Below are 15,049 nucleotides of genomic sequence, written 5' to 3'. Positions count from 1 at the left end.
TGATTGTCTCTAAACCAAGGGGTCCAAACTCAGGTCTAGGAGTGTCACAACACTGCAGAGTTTATTGGTTACCCCAGTCCAATTCACCCTCGAAGAAAGAACACTTAGCTGGGTAGTGGTGTGACTCTCCAGCACTGAATCCTGATACACATACTCAAAAAATTGAATAAAAATTGTTTATTTAATTGGCTAATATTCATGTGTCAAGCTGCATTTGTTTCCTGCATCCTCTCGTGTTTCAGTGACAAACCAAACGTCCTCTACTTTGACCTTCTGAAGTGTGCCAGAGCAACGACAGAAATGGACGCCATTCTAGAGGGTCTCCAGTGTCCAACCACTCAAGTGAGATTTCCACACAAATGTCCTGTTGACATTGTACAGAAACCAAACACGTATGTCAGTAGCCTTTTAGAAATATGCACATGAGACTCATTTATTACAAAACAGTTTAGCATGTAGTATGTGAATGCCAGTTTGTAAGTCTGGGGGCTTGGGTCTCCTTTTGCTGCTTGGTTTGGGAGCCTTTTGCTCTATCATGCAATGAACAATGTGTAAATAGTGTAGATAGAAATATAAAAAGCAACACTGTGTTTAGCTACTCAAATAAGATCTCCTTCACTCTGTGTGTTTGTGCGTTGGTTTGCAGGTCTGTGTTAAAAAATGCCCTTCAGAGTTCTGGAAGTTGCCCCCAGAGGCGTATGCCCCAAATGCCCTGCCTAAAGACTTCTTTCAGCAGCAGTATTGTGACCCTAGACTTGACCTCGCCCAAACCACATTGGTAAAACCTCACACTGCAAATAAGCAATGTAACCAGCTTCATCTCTGAGAAATAAACCCTCACCTCACTCTTGACAGAACAGAATTTGTCGTATCAAAAGTCTTTGCAATATGCAACTCTTTGTACATGTAATTCATGCATTGGCTTAGCCACTCACGCATACATAGCATTTGTGCATACATAGCATTCTGCATGTTAATGAGATTTTCACATGCATTTCCACTACAGAGTGTCCAAGACATCCTCAATCAAGAGCTTTGTCCATATTTCTACACGCCAAGTAAACCAGGTAAAGACAGCAGGATTACACAACTACCTGTTAATTTGTCCATTCTGTTTTGTAACAGTTTGACTATGCTATGTACCAAAACATAACCAAACCACCAGGAAAGTACTTATACCTGCAGTGATAAGTCAGCAGGTTTAATTGTTAGTCATATTATTTTCTGTCTCTCCCTCCACCCAGAACTAGGGAGATGTCTGCCTAGCTTTGACTGGCAGGACGTTCCTCCAGACTTCTCTCTCCCTGGATTCGCTTCCGTTAATGAAACAGTCGAGCACATAAAGGGATATATGGAGTAATCCTTCACACACACTCACACACACATTTCACTCTCAAGCTACTACACATATGCCAATCATCAGGACTATATTGTTTTTATTTCCACTGTGATGTTTCTGTCTCCTCTAGTGGAGGGTCTGGAGCGTAATGACGGCACCGTGCAGAGACCATACCACATGCCCAGGTCTCTGTGGCAAATCCTCCACAAGAGAGACAGCTTTCTCCCTTAATGAATAAACCATCCAGCATATATTTGAGTCTTTTTTCTGTTGTTGTAACTGTAAAACTGTTCTCAACAGCATTTCGACCACTGTTTTGTTCAAAAGAGATCTGACGGGGCGGCCTCTGGACTGATCCAGTTTTGACCGAACGGCAGACACACACTGGATGTTCTGGCAAACATTTACATATCTGGCTGGACCTTAACCATGTTGCTCTGTTTATTTGATACGCCTACTCTTTTCATATACCGCACTGCTTATTGTGTAGGAGTAGGCTTGCTCCTAAATGTGGAGTATATGAGAGGCTTAAGGGGAAGTTGATATATTTAATTGAGTTTTAGTTCTTTGCCAACCTCTCTCATTATGTGTGAAAGATCACATTTCATGGGATGCTACAATATATTTTTTTTAATTCCTGAGTGTAATAATGTCAAGATTGGCCACCCTCCTGGACTCCCTCTTTCCGTGGTTTCACGTCTTGCGCTGCAGGCCGCTCCCCCCTGCAAGCGTTGGTCAAGACGGGTAGACGCTTACCTGGGATCTCGTCGTTATCAAAATAAACGTGAGCCTGCTTCTTCCGGGAACGACGAGATGCCCGTGTACAGGCAGCCACGACCAAGGCACACAGCAGGGTTTAAATACATGAACTAGAAACGAGGGACAGGTGTACGCAATCAGTGTGAGGACAAAATGAAACCGTGGAACGGAACAAAACACAAGACATGGAAAACACGGAACATGGAAGGGACTGATCGTGACAATCAGCATAGATTATTTAACACAAAGATTCAGAACTGCTGGTGCTGTGTATTTAATCATCTAATATAGACACCAGTACCTCCACTAAAGCCTGCCATAATGATATCAACATCAAATGCAAAAAAAGTAATTTTGTTTCCAATAGTAAAACCCAAAAAAAAAGCCAAACAAATAAAACGTGATGATGGACATGCGCCTCTTTAAAGGATTTTCTCAATAAATATATGTAGAATTTATGACTATAACAGAAAACAGCAAAGAGAAAAATGCAAGAATGCATATGGCGAAGGACGTATGGCAAGTATGGCAAATTCCTCCTAAATGTCTATATGGTTCCATCAATGCAATATTTGAAGCTCTATGAAATAAACAAACCAAATTGTTATCAGAACACTCCACTATATTCATGAAAAACACTTTCTCATGTACTCATGGTATAACTCATTTTTACTGTAGGAATTTGGAATAATAGGATGGCAAAATCCTGTTCATGCCTATTCTGTTCCATATATGCAATAGTTGAAGCACTATAAAATACACAATTCATATTGTTATCAAATCCTTCCAATATATTCTTGAAATACACTTTCTTGTGTATCCATACTATTACGTTCCAATGTTTTTACTTTAATTTGGAGTAAAAGGATGGCAAAATCCTCATAAACATGTATTCGTTCCACTATATAATCAGTTTTTGAAACTCTAGAAAACAAACTAGTCAAATTGTTATCAGATCCCTCCACAATATTCATGAAATCCACTTTCTCATGTACCCATGGTATGACTTTCAAGTGTTTTACTGTAGGAAGCTTGAGTAATAGGATGGCAAAATCCTCTTAAACATCTGTTCAGTTCAACATATATCACTACTCGAAGATCTATAAAATACACAATTCAAATTGTTATAAAATCACTCCACTACGTACTTGAAATAAACTTCCTCCTGTACCCATGATATGACTTTCAGTCATTTTTACTGCAGGAATTTGGAATAATGGAGTAGCAAAATTCTGTCGAATGTCTATTCAGTTCCATATATGTAATAATTGAAGCTCTATAAATAAATCAAATCAAATTGTTATCAGATCACTCCACTAAATTCTTGATATACACTATCTTATGTACCTGTGGTATGACTTTCAGTCATTTTTACAGTAGGAATTTAGAGTAATAGGATGGCAATATCCTGTGAAATGTCTATTCAGTTCACTATATATCACTACATGAAGCTGAGTGAAATGCACAAATCAAATTGTTATCAAATCACTTCATTAAATTCTTGAAATACAGTTTCTCTTGTACTCATGAATGACTTTCAGTCATTTTTACTGTAGGAATTTGGAGTAATAGGATGGCAAAAGCCTGTTAAATATCTATTTGGTTCACTACATATCACTTTTCCTTGTACCCATAATATAATGTTGAATATATTTACTGTAAAAATTTAAAGTATTGGGATGGCAAACTCATGTAAATTGCCTGTTTGGTTATATACATGCAACTTTAGAAAGTCTTTAAAATAAACAAATCAAATTGTTATCACATATCACTACTATACTCTTGAACTACTATACTATACTACTATTCTCATAGTCAGTGTAGACGTAGTTTAGGTAGGGGACGGGAGACGTTGTCACTTAGCCTCACAGGTTACATCTTGGCGATAAGCCTAAGGTTACATTATTATGTAAAGATTATTTTATTATTTGTGTAGCTTTTTTTGTACGTTAAAAGCACAGTAACCACGGACAGTTTAATCGTATAGGCCTAAATATTCGATACAGGACATGGAAAATTGAGCGCGAGCATCCCATAGCATGGAAAGCAGGTGCTCGTGACCAAGCTGCCTTTGTTGATGAGCTAAGAACGAGAACGTGCTGTGACTTCCAACATCACAATGTGTCAATAACCTGGAATGATGCGTCATAAGAATAGATTATCGAATGCAAGATTATTTTTTACTGAAACATTACACATTGCGGACTCTGTGTGATGGCGCTTATCGAAAGTGCAAGGGAGTGTACTGTAGTCAGCATGCCAGATTATTGCGGTGAGTTTTGTTGTTGTTGTTTTTTCCAGATATAGCCATATGCCAAAGATTTTATGAGAACCCATACGTCAAATACAATGGTTAAAAAAGAAAAAAAATGTACAAAACTAGCTTGTACATTTCATGTTAAAATAATAAATGTTCTTACGTACTTGGTAGGTCTACCTTATATTAAAAACATTTATATAGTGTACGATCTGTAACTGTGTATCAGATCGAAAGCGTATGTGTGCAGAAGGTGTCATAAAAAAAAAAAAGAAAAGTGTTGTAACGGCCCTAGTGTCGCTGGACAAGGAGCAGGACGGACAGACGTGTATTAACACACGATAAAGACACCGGCGCTCATATGCAACATAAACAGTGAACATAAAACACGAATACAGATAACGAACTATGTGAACACGAACATGGGCATTGACCGACTAAGATGCACACTCCCACAGCGGTTTAAACACACAGACGTTACAAGACTAAACCATGTGCAGTTGCGCGTTAATTACACAGGCGTGGTTACAAACAAGACTATGAACTCCCACTGCACGCGGCGGGCCGTACCACATGGCTAGTGTGAAGGGGAGCGTTCCATGACAACTGTATATAAAATGTGTTAGACAAAATATAGCGTACCGGTCAAAGGTTCAGACACGCGTGACTGAATATATGTTTTTCAAAGGTTTAAATTCATTCTAATGTAATGGTATATACTTAGAATTTATAGAATATATATATTCTTCAATTCTATCTTCTCAGGGGAACCTCCTCCGTATGAGCCCATTTTCAGGCGACCAGTTAACAAGAGGCGAGTCCGGCAATCTCTCAGTGCTTCTCCGATTTACTCCTCCACATCAGCTGACTTTAAAAAACCATTTAAAGCTCTACACATCATGGATCACAGAATGTCTGTTATTAACGCTATACAAGAACTATACTAAGGCCATAGATCTAGACTAAGACTATAAAGTTATTTCACTTAGCTAAATAACTTTAATACATAATTTAAATCATGCAATGTGTAATAATATTTCTTGTTTTTGTTCAGGAGATGTGCAGACATTATCTGCTGTATTATTTTTGTGGCTGCCATTGTCACCTATATTCTTATTCGCTCCCTGGGTAAGAAACATTTCCAACTACACTTTCATGGGGGAAAAAAAAATCATTATTATTGTGGGCTCAAGCGGAAGGTCTTTTACCCATGTATGGCTTGTGAGATATCCTTCTAACGGAGGTTCTAACACAGCGTGGCTGCTTGGAGACTCTCGTCATGTCGTGTTGCCCCAGAACTCCACTGGGATGTTTTGTGGAGCTGGAGTCAATGTGTAAGTCCCTCACATACTGGATAAGTATTTATATCTTCACAGGAATACCAAAACAGCACACCCAGTATGTAAGGAACACCGTCAGTATTCTTTCGAATGGACTTTAGTGAGTCGGACTAGGGTTACAATGGAGCTGTGCAGGTGCAAATCATGTGGAAACATGAAACATCAACAAGACAAGATGGGTTAGACTTTAGCTTTAAGATTTTCATGATTGGCACTGCACAGCAACAAGTGGAACCAATCAAATCACTTGTGTTTAATGATTGTCTCTAAACCAAGGGGTCCAAACTCAGGTCTAGGAGTGTCACAACACTGCAGAGTTTATTGGTTACCCCAGTCCAATTCACCCTCGAAGAAAGAACACTTAGCTGGGTAGTGGTGTGACTCTCCAGCACTGAATCCTGATACACATACTCAAAAAATTGAATAAAAATTGTTTATTTAATTGGCTAATATTCATGTGTCAAGCTGCATTTGTTTCCTGCATCCTCTCGTGTTTCAGTGACAAACCAAACGTCCTCTACTTTGACCTTCTGAAGTGTGCCAGAGCAACGACAGAAATGGACGCCATTCTAGAGGGTCTCCAGTGTCCAACCACTCAAGTGAGATTTCCACACAAATGTCCTGTTGACATTGTACAGAAACCAAACACGTATGTCAGTAGCCTTTTAGAAATATGCACATGAGACTCATTTATTACAAAACAGTTTAGCATGTAGTATGTGAATGCCAGTTTGTAAGTCTGGGGGCTTGGGTCTCCTTTTGCTGCTTGGTTTGGGAGCCTTTTGCTCTATCATGCAATGAACAATGTGTAAATAGTGTAGATAGAAATATAAAAAGCAACACTGTGTTTAGCTACTCAAATAAGATCTCCTTCACTCTGTGTGTTTGTGCGTTGGTTTGCAGGTCTGTGTTAAAAAATGCCCTTCAGAGTTCTGGAAGTTGCCCCCAGAGGCGTATGCCCCAAATGCCCTGCCTAAAGACTTCTTTCAGCAGCAGTATTGTGACCCTAGACTTGACCTCGCCCAAACCACATTGGTAAAACCTCACACTGCAAATAAGCAATGTAACCAGCTTCATCTCTGAGAAATAAACCCTCACCTCACTCTTGACAGAACAGAATTTGTCGTATCAAAAGTCTTTGCAATATGCAACTCTTTGTACATGTAATTCATGCATTGGCTTAGCCACTCACGCATACATAGCATTTGTGCATACATAGCATTCTGCATGTTAATGAGATTTTCACATGCATTTCCACTACAGAGTGTCCAAGACATCCTCAATCAAGAGCTTTGTCCATATTTCTACACGCCAAGTAAACCAGGTAAAGACAGCAGGATTACACAACTACCTGTTAATTTGTCCATTCTGTTTTGTAACAGTTTGACTATGCTATGTACCAAAACATAACCAAACCACCAGGAAAGTACTTATACCTGCAGTGATAAGTCAGCAGGTTTAATTGTTAGTCATATTATTTTCTGTCTCTCCCTCCACCCAGAACTAGGGAGATGTCTGCCTAGCTTTGACTGGCAGGACGTTCCTCCAGACTTCTCTCTCCCTGGATTCGCTTCCGTTAATGAAACAGTCGAGCACATAAAGGGATATATGGAGTAATCCTTCACACACACTCACACACACATTTCACTCTCAAGCTACTACACATATGCCAATCATCAGGACTATATTGTTTTTATTTCCACTGTGATGTTTCTGTCTCCTCTAGTGGAGGGTCTGGAGCGTAATGACGGCACCGTGCAGAGACCATACCACATGCCCAGGTCTCTGTGGCAAATCCTCTACAAGAGAGACAGCTTTCTCCCTTAATGAATAAACCATCCAGCATATATTTGAGTCTTTTTTCTGTTGTTGTAACTGCAAAACTGTTCTCAACAGCATTTCGACCACTGTTTTGTTCAAAAGAGATCTGACGGGGCGGCCTCTGGACTGATCCAGTTTTGACCGAACGGCAGACACACACTGGATGTTCTGGCAAACATTTACATATCTGGCTGGACCTTAACCATGTTGCTCTGTTTATTTGATACGCCTACTCTTTTCATATACCGCACTGCTTATTGTGTAGGAGTAGGCTTGCTCCTAAATGTGGAGTATATGAGAGGCTTAAGGGGAAGTTGATATATTTAATTGAGTTTTAGTTCTTTGCCAACCTCTCTCATTATGTGTGAAAGATCACATTTCATGGGATGCTACAATATATTTTTTTTAATTCCTGAGTGTAATAATGTCAAGATTGGCCACCCTCCTGGACTCCCTCTTTCCGTGGTTGCACGTCTTGCGCTGCAGGCCGCTCCCCCCTGCAAGCGTTGGTCAAGACGGGTAGACGCTTACCTGGGATCTCGTCGTTATCAAAATAAACGTGAGCCTGCTTCTTCCGGGAACGACGAGATGCCCGTGTACAGGCAGCCACGACCAAGGCACACAGCAGGGTTTAAATACATGAACTAGAAACGAGGGACAGGTGTACGCAATCAGTGTGAGGACAAAATGAAACCGTGGAACGGAACAAAACACAAGACATGGAAAACACGGAACATGGAAGGGACTGATCGTGACAATCAGCATAGATTATTTAACACAAAGATTCAGAACTGCTGGTGCTGTGTATTTAATCATCTAATATAGACACCAGTACCTCCACTAAAGCCTGCCATAATGATATCAACATCAAATGCAAAAAAAGTAATTTTGTTTCCAATAGTAAAACCCAAAAAAAAAGCCAAACAAATAAAACGTGATGATGGACATGCGCCTCTTTAAAGGATTTTCTCAATAAATATATGTAGAATTTATGACTATAACAGAAAACAGCAAAGAGAAAAATGCAAGAATGCATATGGCGAAGGACGTATGGCAAGTATGGCAAATTCCTCCTAAATGTCTATATGGTTCCATCAATGCAATATTTGAAGCTCTATGAAATAAACAAACCAAATTGTTATCAGAACACTCCACTATATTCATGAAAAACACTTTCTCATGTACTCATGGTATAACTCATTTTTACTGTAGGAATTTGGAATAATAGGATGGCAAAATCCTGTTCATGCCTATTCTGTTCCATATATGCAATAGTTGAAGCACTATAAAATACACAATTCATATTGTTATCAAATCCTTCCAATATATTCTTGAAATACACTTTCTTGTGTATCCATACTATTACGTTCCAATGTTTTTACTTTAATTTGGAGTAAAAGGATGGCAAAATCCTCATAAACATGTATTCGTTCCACTATATAATCAGTTTTTGAAACTCTAGAAAACAAACTAGTCAAATTGTTATCAGATCCCTCCACAATATTCATGAAATCCACTTTCTCATGTACCCATGGTATGACTTTCAAGTGTTTTACTGTAGGAAGCTTGAGTAATAGGATGGCAAAATCCTCTTAAACATCTGTTCAGTTCAACATATATCACTACTCGAAGATCTATAAAATACACAATTCAAATTGTTATAAAATCACTCCACTACGTACTTGAAATAAACTTCCTCCTGTACCCATGATATGACTTTCAGTCATTTTTACTGCAGGAATTTGGAATAATGGAGTAGCAAAATTCTGTCGAATGTCTATTCAGTTCCATATATGTAATAATTGAAGCTCTATAAATAAATCAAATCAAATTGTTATCAGATCACTCCACTAAATTCTTGATATACACTATCTTATGTACCTGTGGTATGACTTTCAGTCATTTTTACAGTAGGAATTTAGAGTAATAGGATGGCAATATCCTGTGAAATGTCTATTCAGTTCACTATATATCACTACATGAAGCTGAGTGAAATGCACAAATCAAATTGTTATCAAATCACTTCATTAAATTCTTGAAATACAGTTTCTCTTGTACTCATGAATGACTTTCAGTCATTTTTACTGTAGGAATTTGGAGTAATAGGATGGCAAAAGCCTGTTAAATATCTATTTGGTTCACTACATATCACTTTTCCTTGTACCCATAATATAATGTTGAATATATTTACTGTAAAAATTTAAAGTATTGGGATGGCAAACTCATGTAAATTGCCTGTTTGGTTATATACATGCAACTTTAGAAAGTCTTTAAAATAAACAAATCAAATTGTTATCACATATCACTACTATACTCTTGAACTACTATACTATACTACTATTCTCATAGTCAGTGTAGACGTAGTTTAGGTAGGGGACGGGAGACGTTGTCACTTAGCCTCACAGGTTACATCTTGGCGATAAGCCTAAGGTTACATTATTATGTAAAGATTATTTTATTATTTGTGTAGCTTTTTTTGTACGTTAAAAGCACAGTAACCACGGACAGTTTAATCGTATAGGCCTAAATATTCGATACAGGACATGGAAAATTGAGCGCGAGCATCCCATAGCATGGAAAGCAGGTGCTCGTGACCAAGCTGCCTTTGTTGATGAGCTAAGAACGAGAACGTGCTGTGACTTCCAACATCACAATGTGTCAATAACCTGGAATGATGCGTCATAAGAATAGATTATCGAATGCAAGATTATTTTTTACTGAAACATTACACATTGCGGACTCTGTGTGATGGCGCTTATCGAAAGTGCAAGGGAGTGTACTGTAGTCAGCATGCCAGATTATTGCGGTGAGTTTTGTTGTTGTTGTTTTTTCCAGATATAGCCATATGCCAAAGATTTTATGAGAACCCATACGTCAAATACAATGGTTAAAAAAGAAAAAAAATGTACAAAACTAGCTTGTACATTTCATGTTAAAATAATAAATGTTCTTACGTACTTGGTAGGTCTACCTTATATTAAAAACATTTATATAGTGTACGATCTGTAACTGTGTATCAGATCGAAAGCGTATGTGTGCAGAAGGTGTCATAAAAAAAAAAAAGAAAAGTGTTGTAACGGCCCTAGTGTCGCTGGACAAGGAGCAGGACGGACAGACGTGTATTAACACACGATAAAGACACCGGCGCTCATATGCAACATAAACAGTGAACATAAAACACGAATACAGATAACGAACTATGTGAACACGAACATGGGCATTGACCGACTAAGATGCACACTCCCACAGCGGTTTAAACACACAGACGTTACAAGACTAAACCATGTGCAGTTGCGCGTTAATTACACAGGCGTGGTTACAAACAAGACTATGAACTCCCACTGCACGCGGCGGGCCGTACCACATGGCTAGTGTGAAGGGGAGCGTTCCATGACAACTGTATATAAAATGTGTTAGACAAAATATAGCGTACCGGTCAAAGGTTCAGACACGCGTGACTGAATATATGTTTTTCAAAGGTTTAAATTCATTCTAATGTAATGGTATATACTTAGAATTTATAGAATATATATATTCTTCAATTCTATCTTCTCAGGGGAACCTCCTCCGTATGAGCCCATTTTCAGGCGACCAGTTAACAAGAGGCGAGTCCGGCAATCTCTCAGTGCTTCTCCGATTTACTCCTCCACATCAGCTGACTTTAAAAAACCATTTAAAGCTCTACACATCATGGATCACAGAATGTCTGTTATTAACGCTATACAAGAACTATACTAAGGCCATAGATCTAGACTAAGACTATAAAGTTATTTCACTTAGCTAAATAACTTTAATACATAATTTAAATCATGCAATGTGTAATAATATTTCTTGTTTTTGTTCAGGAGATGTGCAGACATTATCTGCTGTATTATTTTTGTGGCTGCCATTGTCACCTATATTCTTATTCGCTCCCTGGGTAAGAAACATTTCCAACTACACTTTCATGGGGGAAAAAAAAATCATTATTATTGTGGGCTCAAGCGGAAGGTCTTTTACCCATGTATGGCTTGTGAGATATCCTTCTAACGGAGGTTCTAACACAGCGTGGCTGCTTGGAGACTCTCGTCATGTCGTGTTGCCCCAGAACTCCACTGGGATGTTTTGTGGAGCTGGAGTCAATGTGTAAGTCCCTCACATACTGGATAAGTATTTATATCTTCACAGGAATACCAAAACAGCACACCCAGTATGTAAGGAACACCGTCAGTATTCTTTCGAATGGACTTTAGTGAGTCGGACTAGGGTTACAATGGAGCTGTGCAGGTGCAAATCATGTGGAAACATGAAACATCAACAAGACAAGATGGGTTAGACTTTAGCTTTAAGATTTTCATGATTGGCACTGCACAGCAACAAGTGGAACCAATCAAATCACTTGTGTTTAATGATTGTCTCTAAACCAAGGGGTCCAAACTCAGGTCTAGGAGTGTCACAACACTGCAGAGTTTATTGGTTACCCCAGTCCAATTCACCCTCGAAGAAAGAACACTTAGCTGGGTAGTGGTGTGACTCTCCAGCACTGAATCCTGATACACATACTCAAAAAATTGAATAAAAATTGTTTATTTAATTGGCTAATATTCATGTGTCAAGCTGCATTTGTTTCCTGCATCCTCTCGTGTTTCAGTGACAAACCAAACGTCCTCTACTTTGACCTTCTGAAGTGTGCCAGAGCAACGACAGAAATGGACGCCATTCTAGAGGGTCTCCAGTGTCCAACCACTCAAGTGAGATTTCCACACAAATGTCCTGTTGACATTGTACAGAAACCAAACACGTATGTCAGTAGCCTTTTAGAAATATGCACATGAGACTCATTTATTACAAAACAGTTTAGCATGTAGTATGTGAATGCCAGTTTGTAAGTCTGGGGGCTTGGGTCTCCTTTTGCTGCTTGGTTTGGGAGCCTTTTGCTCTATCATGCAATGAACAATGTGTAAATAGTGTAGATAGAAATATAAAAAGCAACACTGTGTTTAGCTACTCAAATAAGATCTCCTTCACTCTGTGTGTTTGTGCGTTGGTTTGCAGGTCTGTGTTAAAAAATGCCCTTCAGAGTTCTGGAAGTTGCCCCCAGAGGCGTATGCCCCAAATGCCCTGCCTAAAGACTTCTTTCAGCAGCAGTATTGTGACCCTAGACTTGACCTCGCCCAAACCACATTGGTAAAACCTCACACTGCAAATAAGCAATGTAACCAGCTTCATCTCTGAGAAATAAACCCTCACCTCACTCTTGACAGAACAGAATTTGTCGTATCAAAAGTCTTTGCAATATGCAACTCTTTGTACATGTAATTCATGCATTGGCTTAGCCACTCACGCATACATAGCATTTGTGCATACATAGCATTCTGCATGTTAATGAGATTTTCACATGCATTTCCACTACAGAGTGTCCAAGACATCCTCAATCAAGAGCTTTGTCCATATTTCTACACGCCAAGTAAACCAGGTAAAGACAGCAGGATTACACAACTACCTGTTAATTTGTCCATTCTGTTTTGTAACAGTTTGACTATGCTATGTACCAAAACATAACCAAACCACCAGGAAAGTACTTATACCTGCAGTGATAAGTCAGCAGGTTTAATTGTTAGTCATATTATTTTCTGTCTCTCCCTCCACCCAGAACTAGGGAGATGTCTGCCTAGCTTTGACTGGCAGGACGTTCCTCCAGACTTCTCTCTCCCTGGATTCGCTTCCGTTAATGAAACAGTCGAGCACATAAAGGGATATATGGAGTAATCCTTCACACACACTCACACACACATTTCACTCTCAAGCTACTACACATATGCCAATCATCAGGACTATATTGTTTTTATTTCCACTGTGATGTTTCTGTCTCCTCTAGTGGAGGGTCTGGAGCGTAATGACGGCACCGTGCAGAGACCATACCACATGCCCAGGTCTCTGTGGCAAATCCTCTACAAGAGAGACAGCTTTCTCCCTTAATGAATAAACCATCCAGCATATATTTGAGTCTTTTTTCTGTTGTTGTAACTGCAAAACTGTTCTCAACAGCATTTCGACCACTGTTTTGTTCAAAAGAGATCTGACGGGGCGGCCTCTGGACTGATCCAGTTTTGACCGAACGGCAGACACACACTGGATGTTCTGGCAAACATTTACATATCTGGCTGGACCTTAACCATGTTGCTCTGTTTATTTGATACGCCTACTCTTTTCATATACCGCACTGCTTATTGTGTAGGAGTAGGCTTGCTCCTAAATGTGGAGTATATGAGAGGCTTAAGGGGAAGTTGATATATTTAATTGAGTTTTAGTTCTTTGCCAACCTCTCTCATTATGTGTGAAAGATCACATTTCATGGGATGCTACAATATATTTTTTTTAATTCCTGAGTGTAATAATGTCAAGATTGGCCACCCTCCTGGACTCCCTCTTTCCGTGGTTGCACGTCTTGCGCTGCAGGCCGCTCCCCCCTGCAAGCGTTGGTCAAGACGGGTAGACGCTTACCTGGGATCTCGTCGTTATCAAAATAAACGTGAGCCTGCTTCTTCCGGGAACGACGAGATGCCCGTGTACAGGCAGCCACGACCAAGGCACACAGCAGGGTTTAAATACATGAACTAGAAACGAGGGACAGGTGTACGCAATCAGTGTGAGGACAAAATGAAACCGTGGAACGGAACAAAACACAAGACATGGAAAACACGGAACATGGAAGGGACTGATCGTGACAATCAGCATAGATTATTTAACACAAAGATTCAGAACTGCTGGTGCTGTGTATTTAATCATCTAATATAGACACCAGTACCTCCACTAAAGCCTGCCATAATGATATCAACATCAAATGCAAAAAAAGTAATTTTGTTTCCAATAGTAAAACCCAAAAAAAAAGCCAAACAAATAAAACGTGATGATGGACATGCGCCTCTTTAAAGGATTTTCTCAATAAATATATGTAGAATTTATGACTATAACAGAAAACAGCAAAGAGAAAAATGCAAGAATGCATATGGCGAAGGACGTATGGCAAGTATGGCAAATTCCTCCTAAATGTCTATATGGTTCCATCAATGCAATATTTGAAGCTCTATGAAATAAACAAACCAAATTGTTATCAGAACACTCCACTATATTCATGAAAAACACTTTCTCATGTACTCATGGTATAACTCATTTTTACTGTAGGAATTTGGAATAATAGGATGGCAAAATCCTGTTCATGCCTATTCTGTTCCATATATGCAATAGTTGAAGCACTATAAAATACACAATTCATATTGTTATCAAATCCTTCCAATATATTCTTGAAATACACTTTCTTGTGTATCCATACTATTACGTTCCAATGTTTTTACTTTAATTTGGAGTAAAAGGATGGCAAAATCCTCATAAACATGTATTCGTTCCACTATATAATCAGTTTTTGAAACTCTAGAAAACAAACTAGTCAAATTGTTATCAGATCCCTCCACAATATTCATGAAATCCACTTTCTCATGTACCCATGGTATGACTTTCAAGTGTTTTACTGTAGGAAGCTTGAGTAATAGGATG

Source organism: Electrophorus electricus, unplaced genomic scaffold (assembly GCF_041902795.1).
Source record: "Electrophorus electricus isolate QZ-2024a unplaced genomic scaffold, ASM4190279v1 Scaffold50, whole genome shotgun sequence".
NCBI lineage: Eukaryota > Metazoa > Chordata > Actinopteri > Gymnotiformes > Gymnotidae > Electrophorus > Electrophorus electricus.
The sequence above is the reverse complement of the archived record's forward strand: the minus strand, read 5'-3'. Positions refer to the sequence as shown.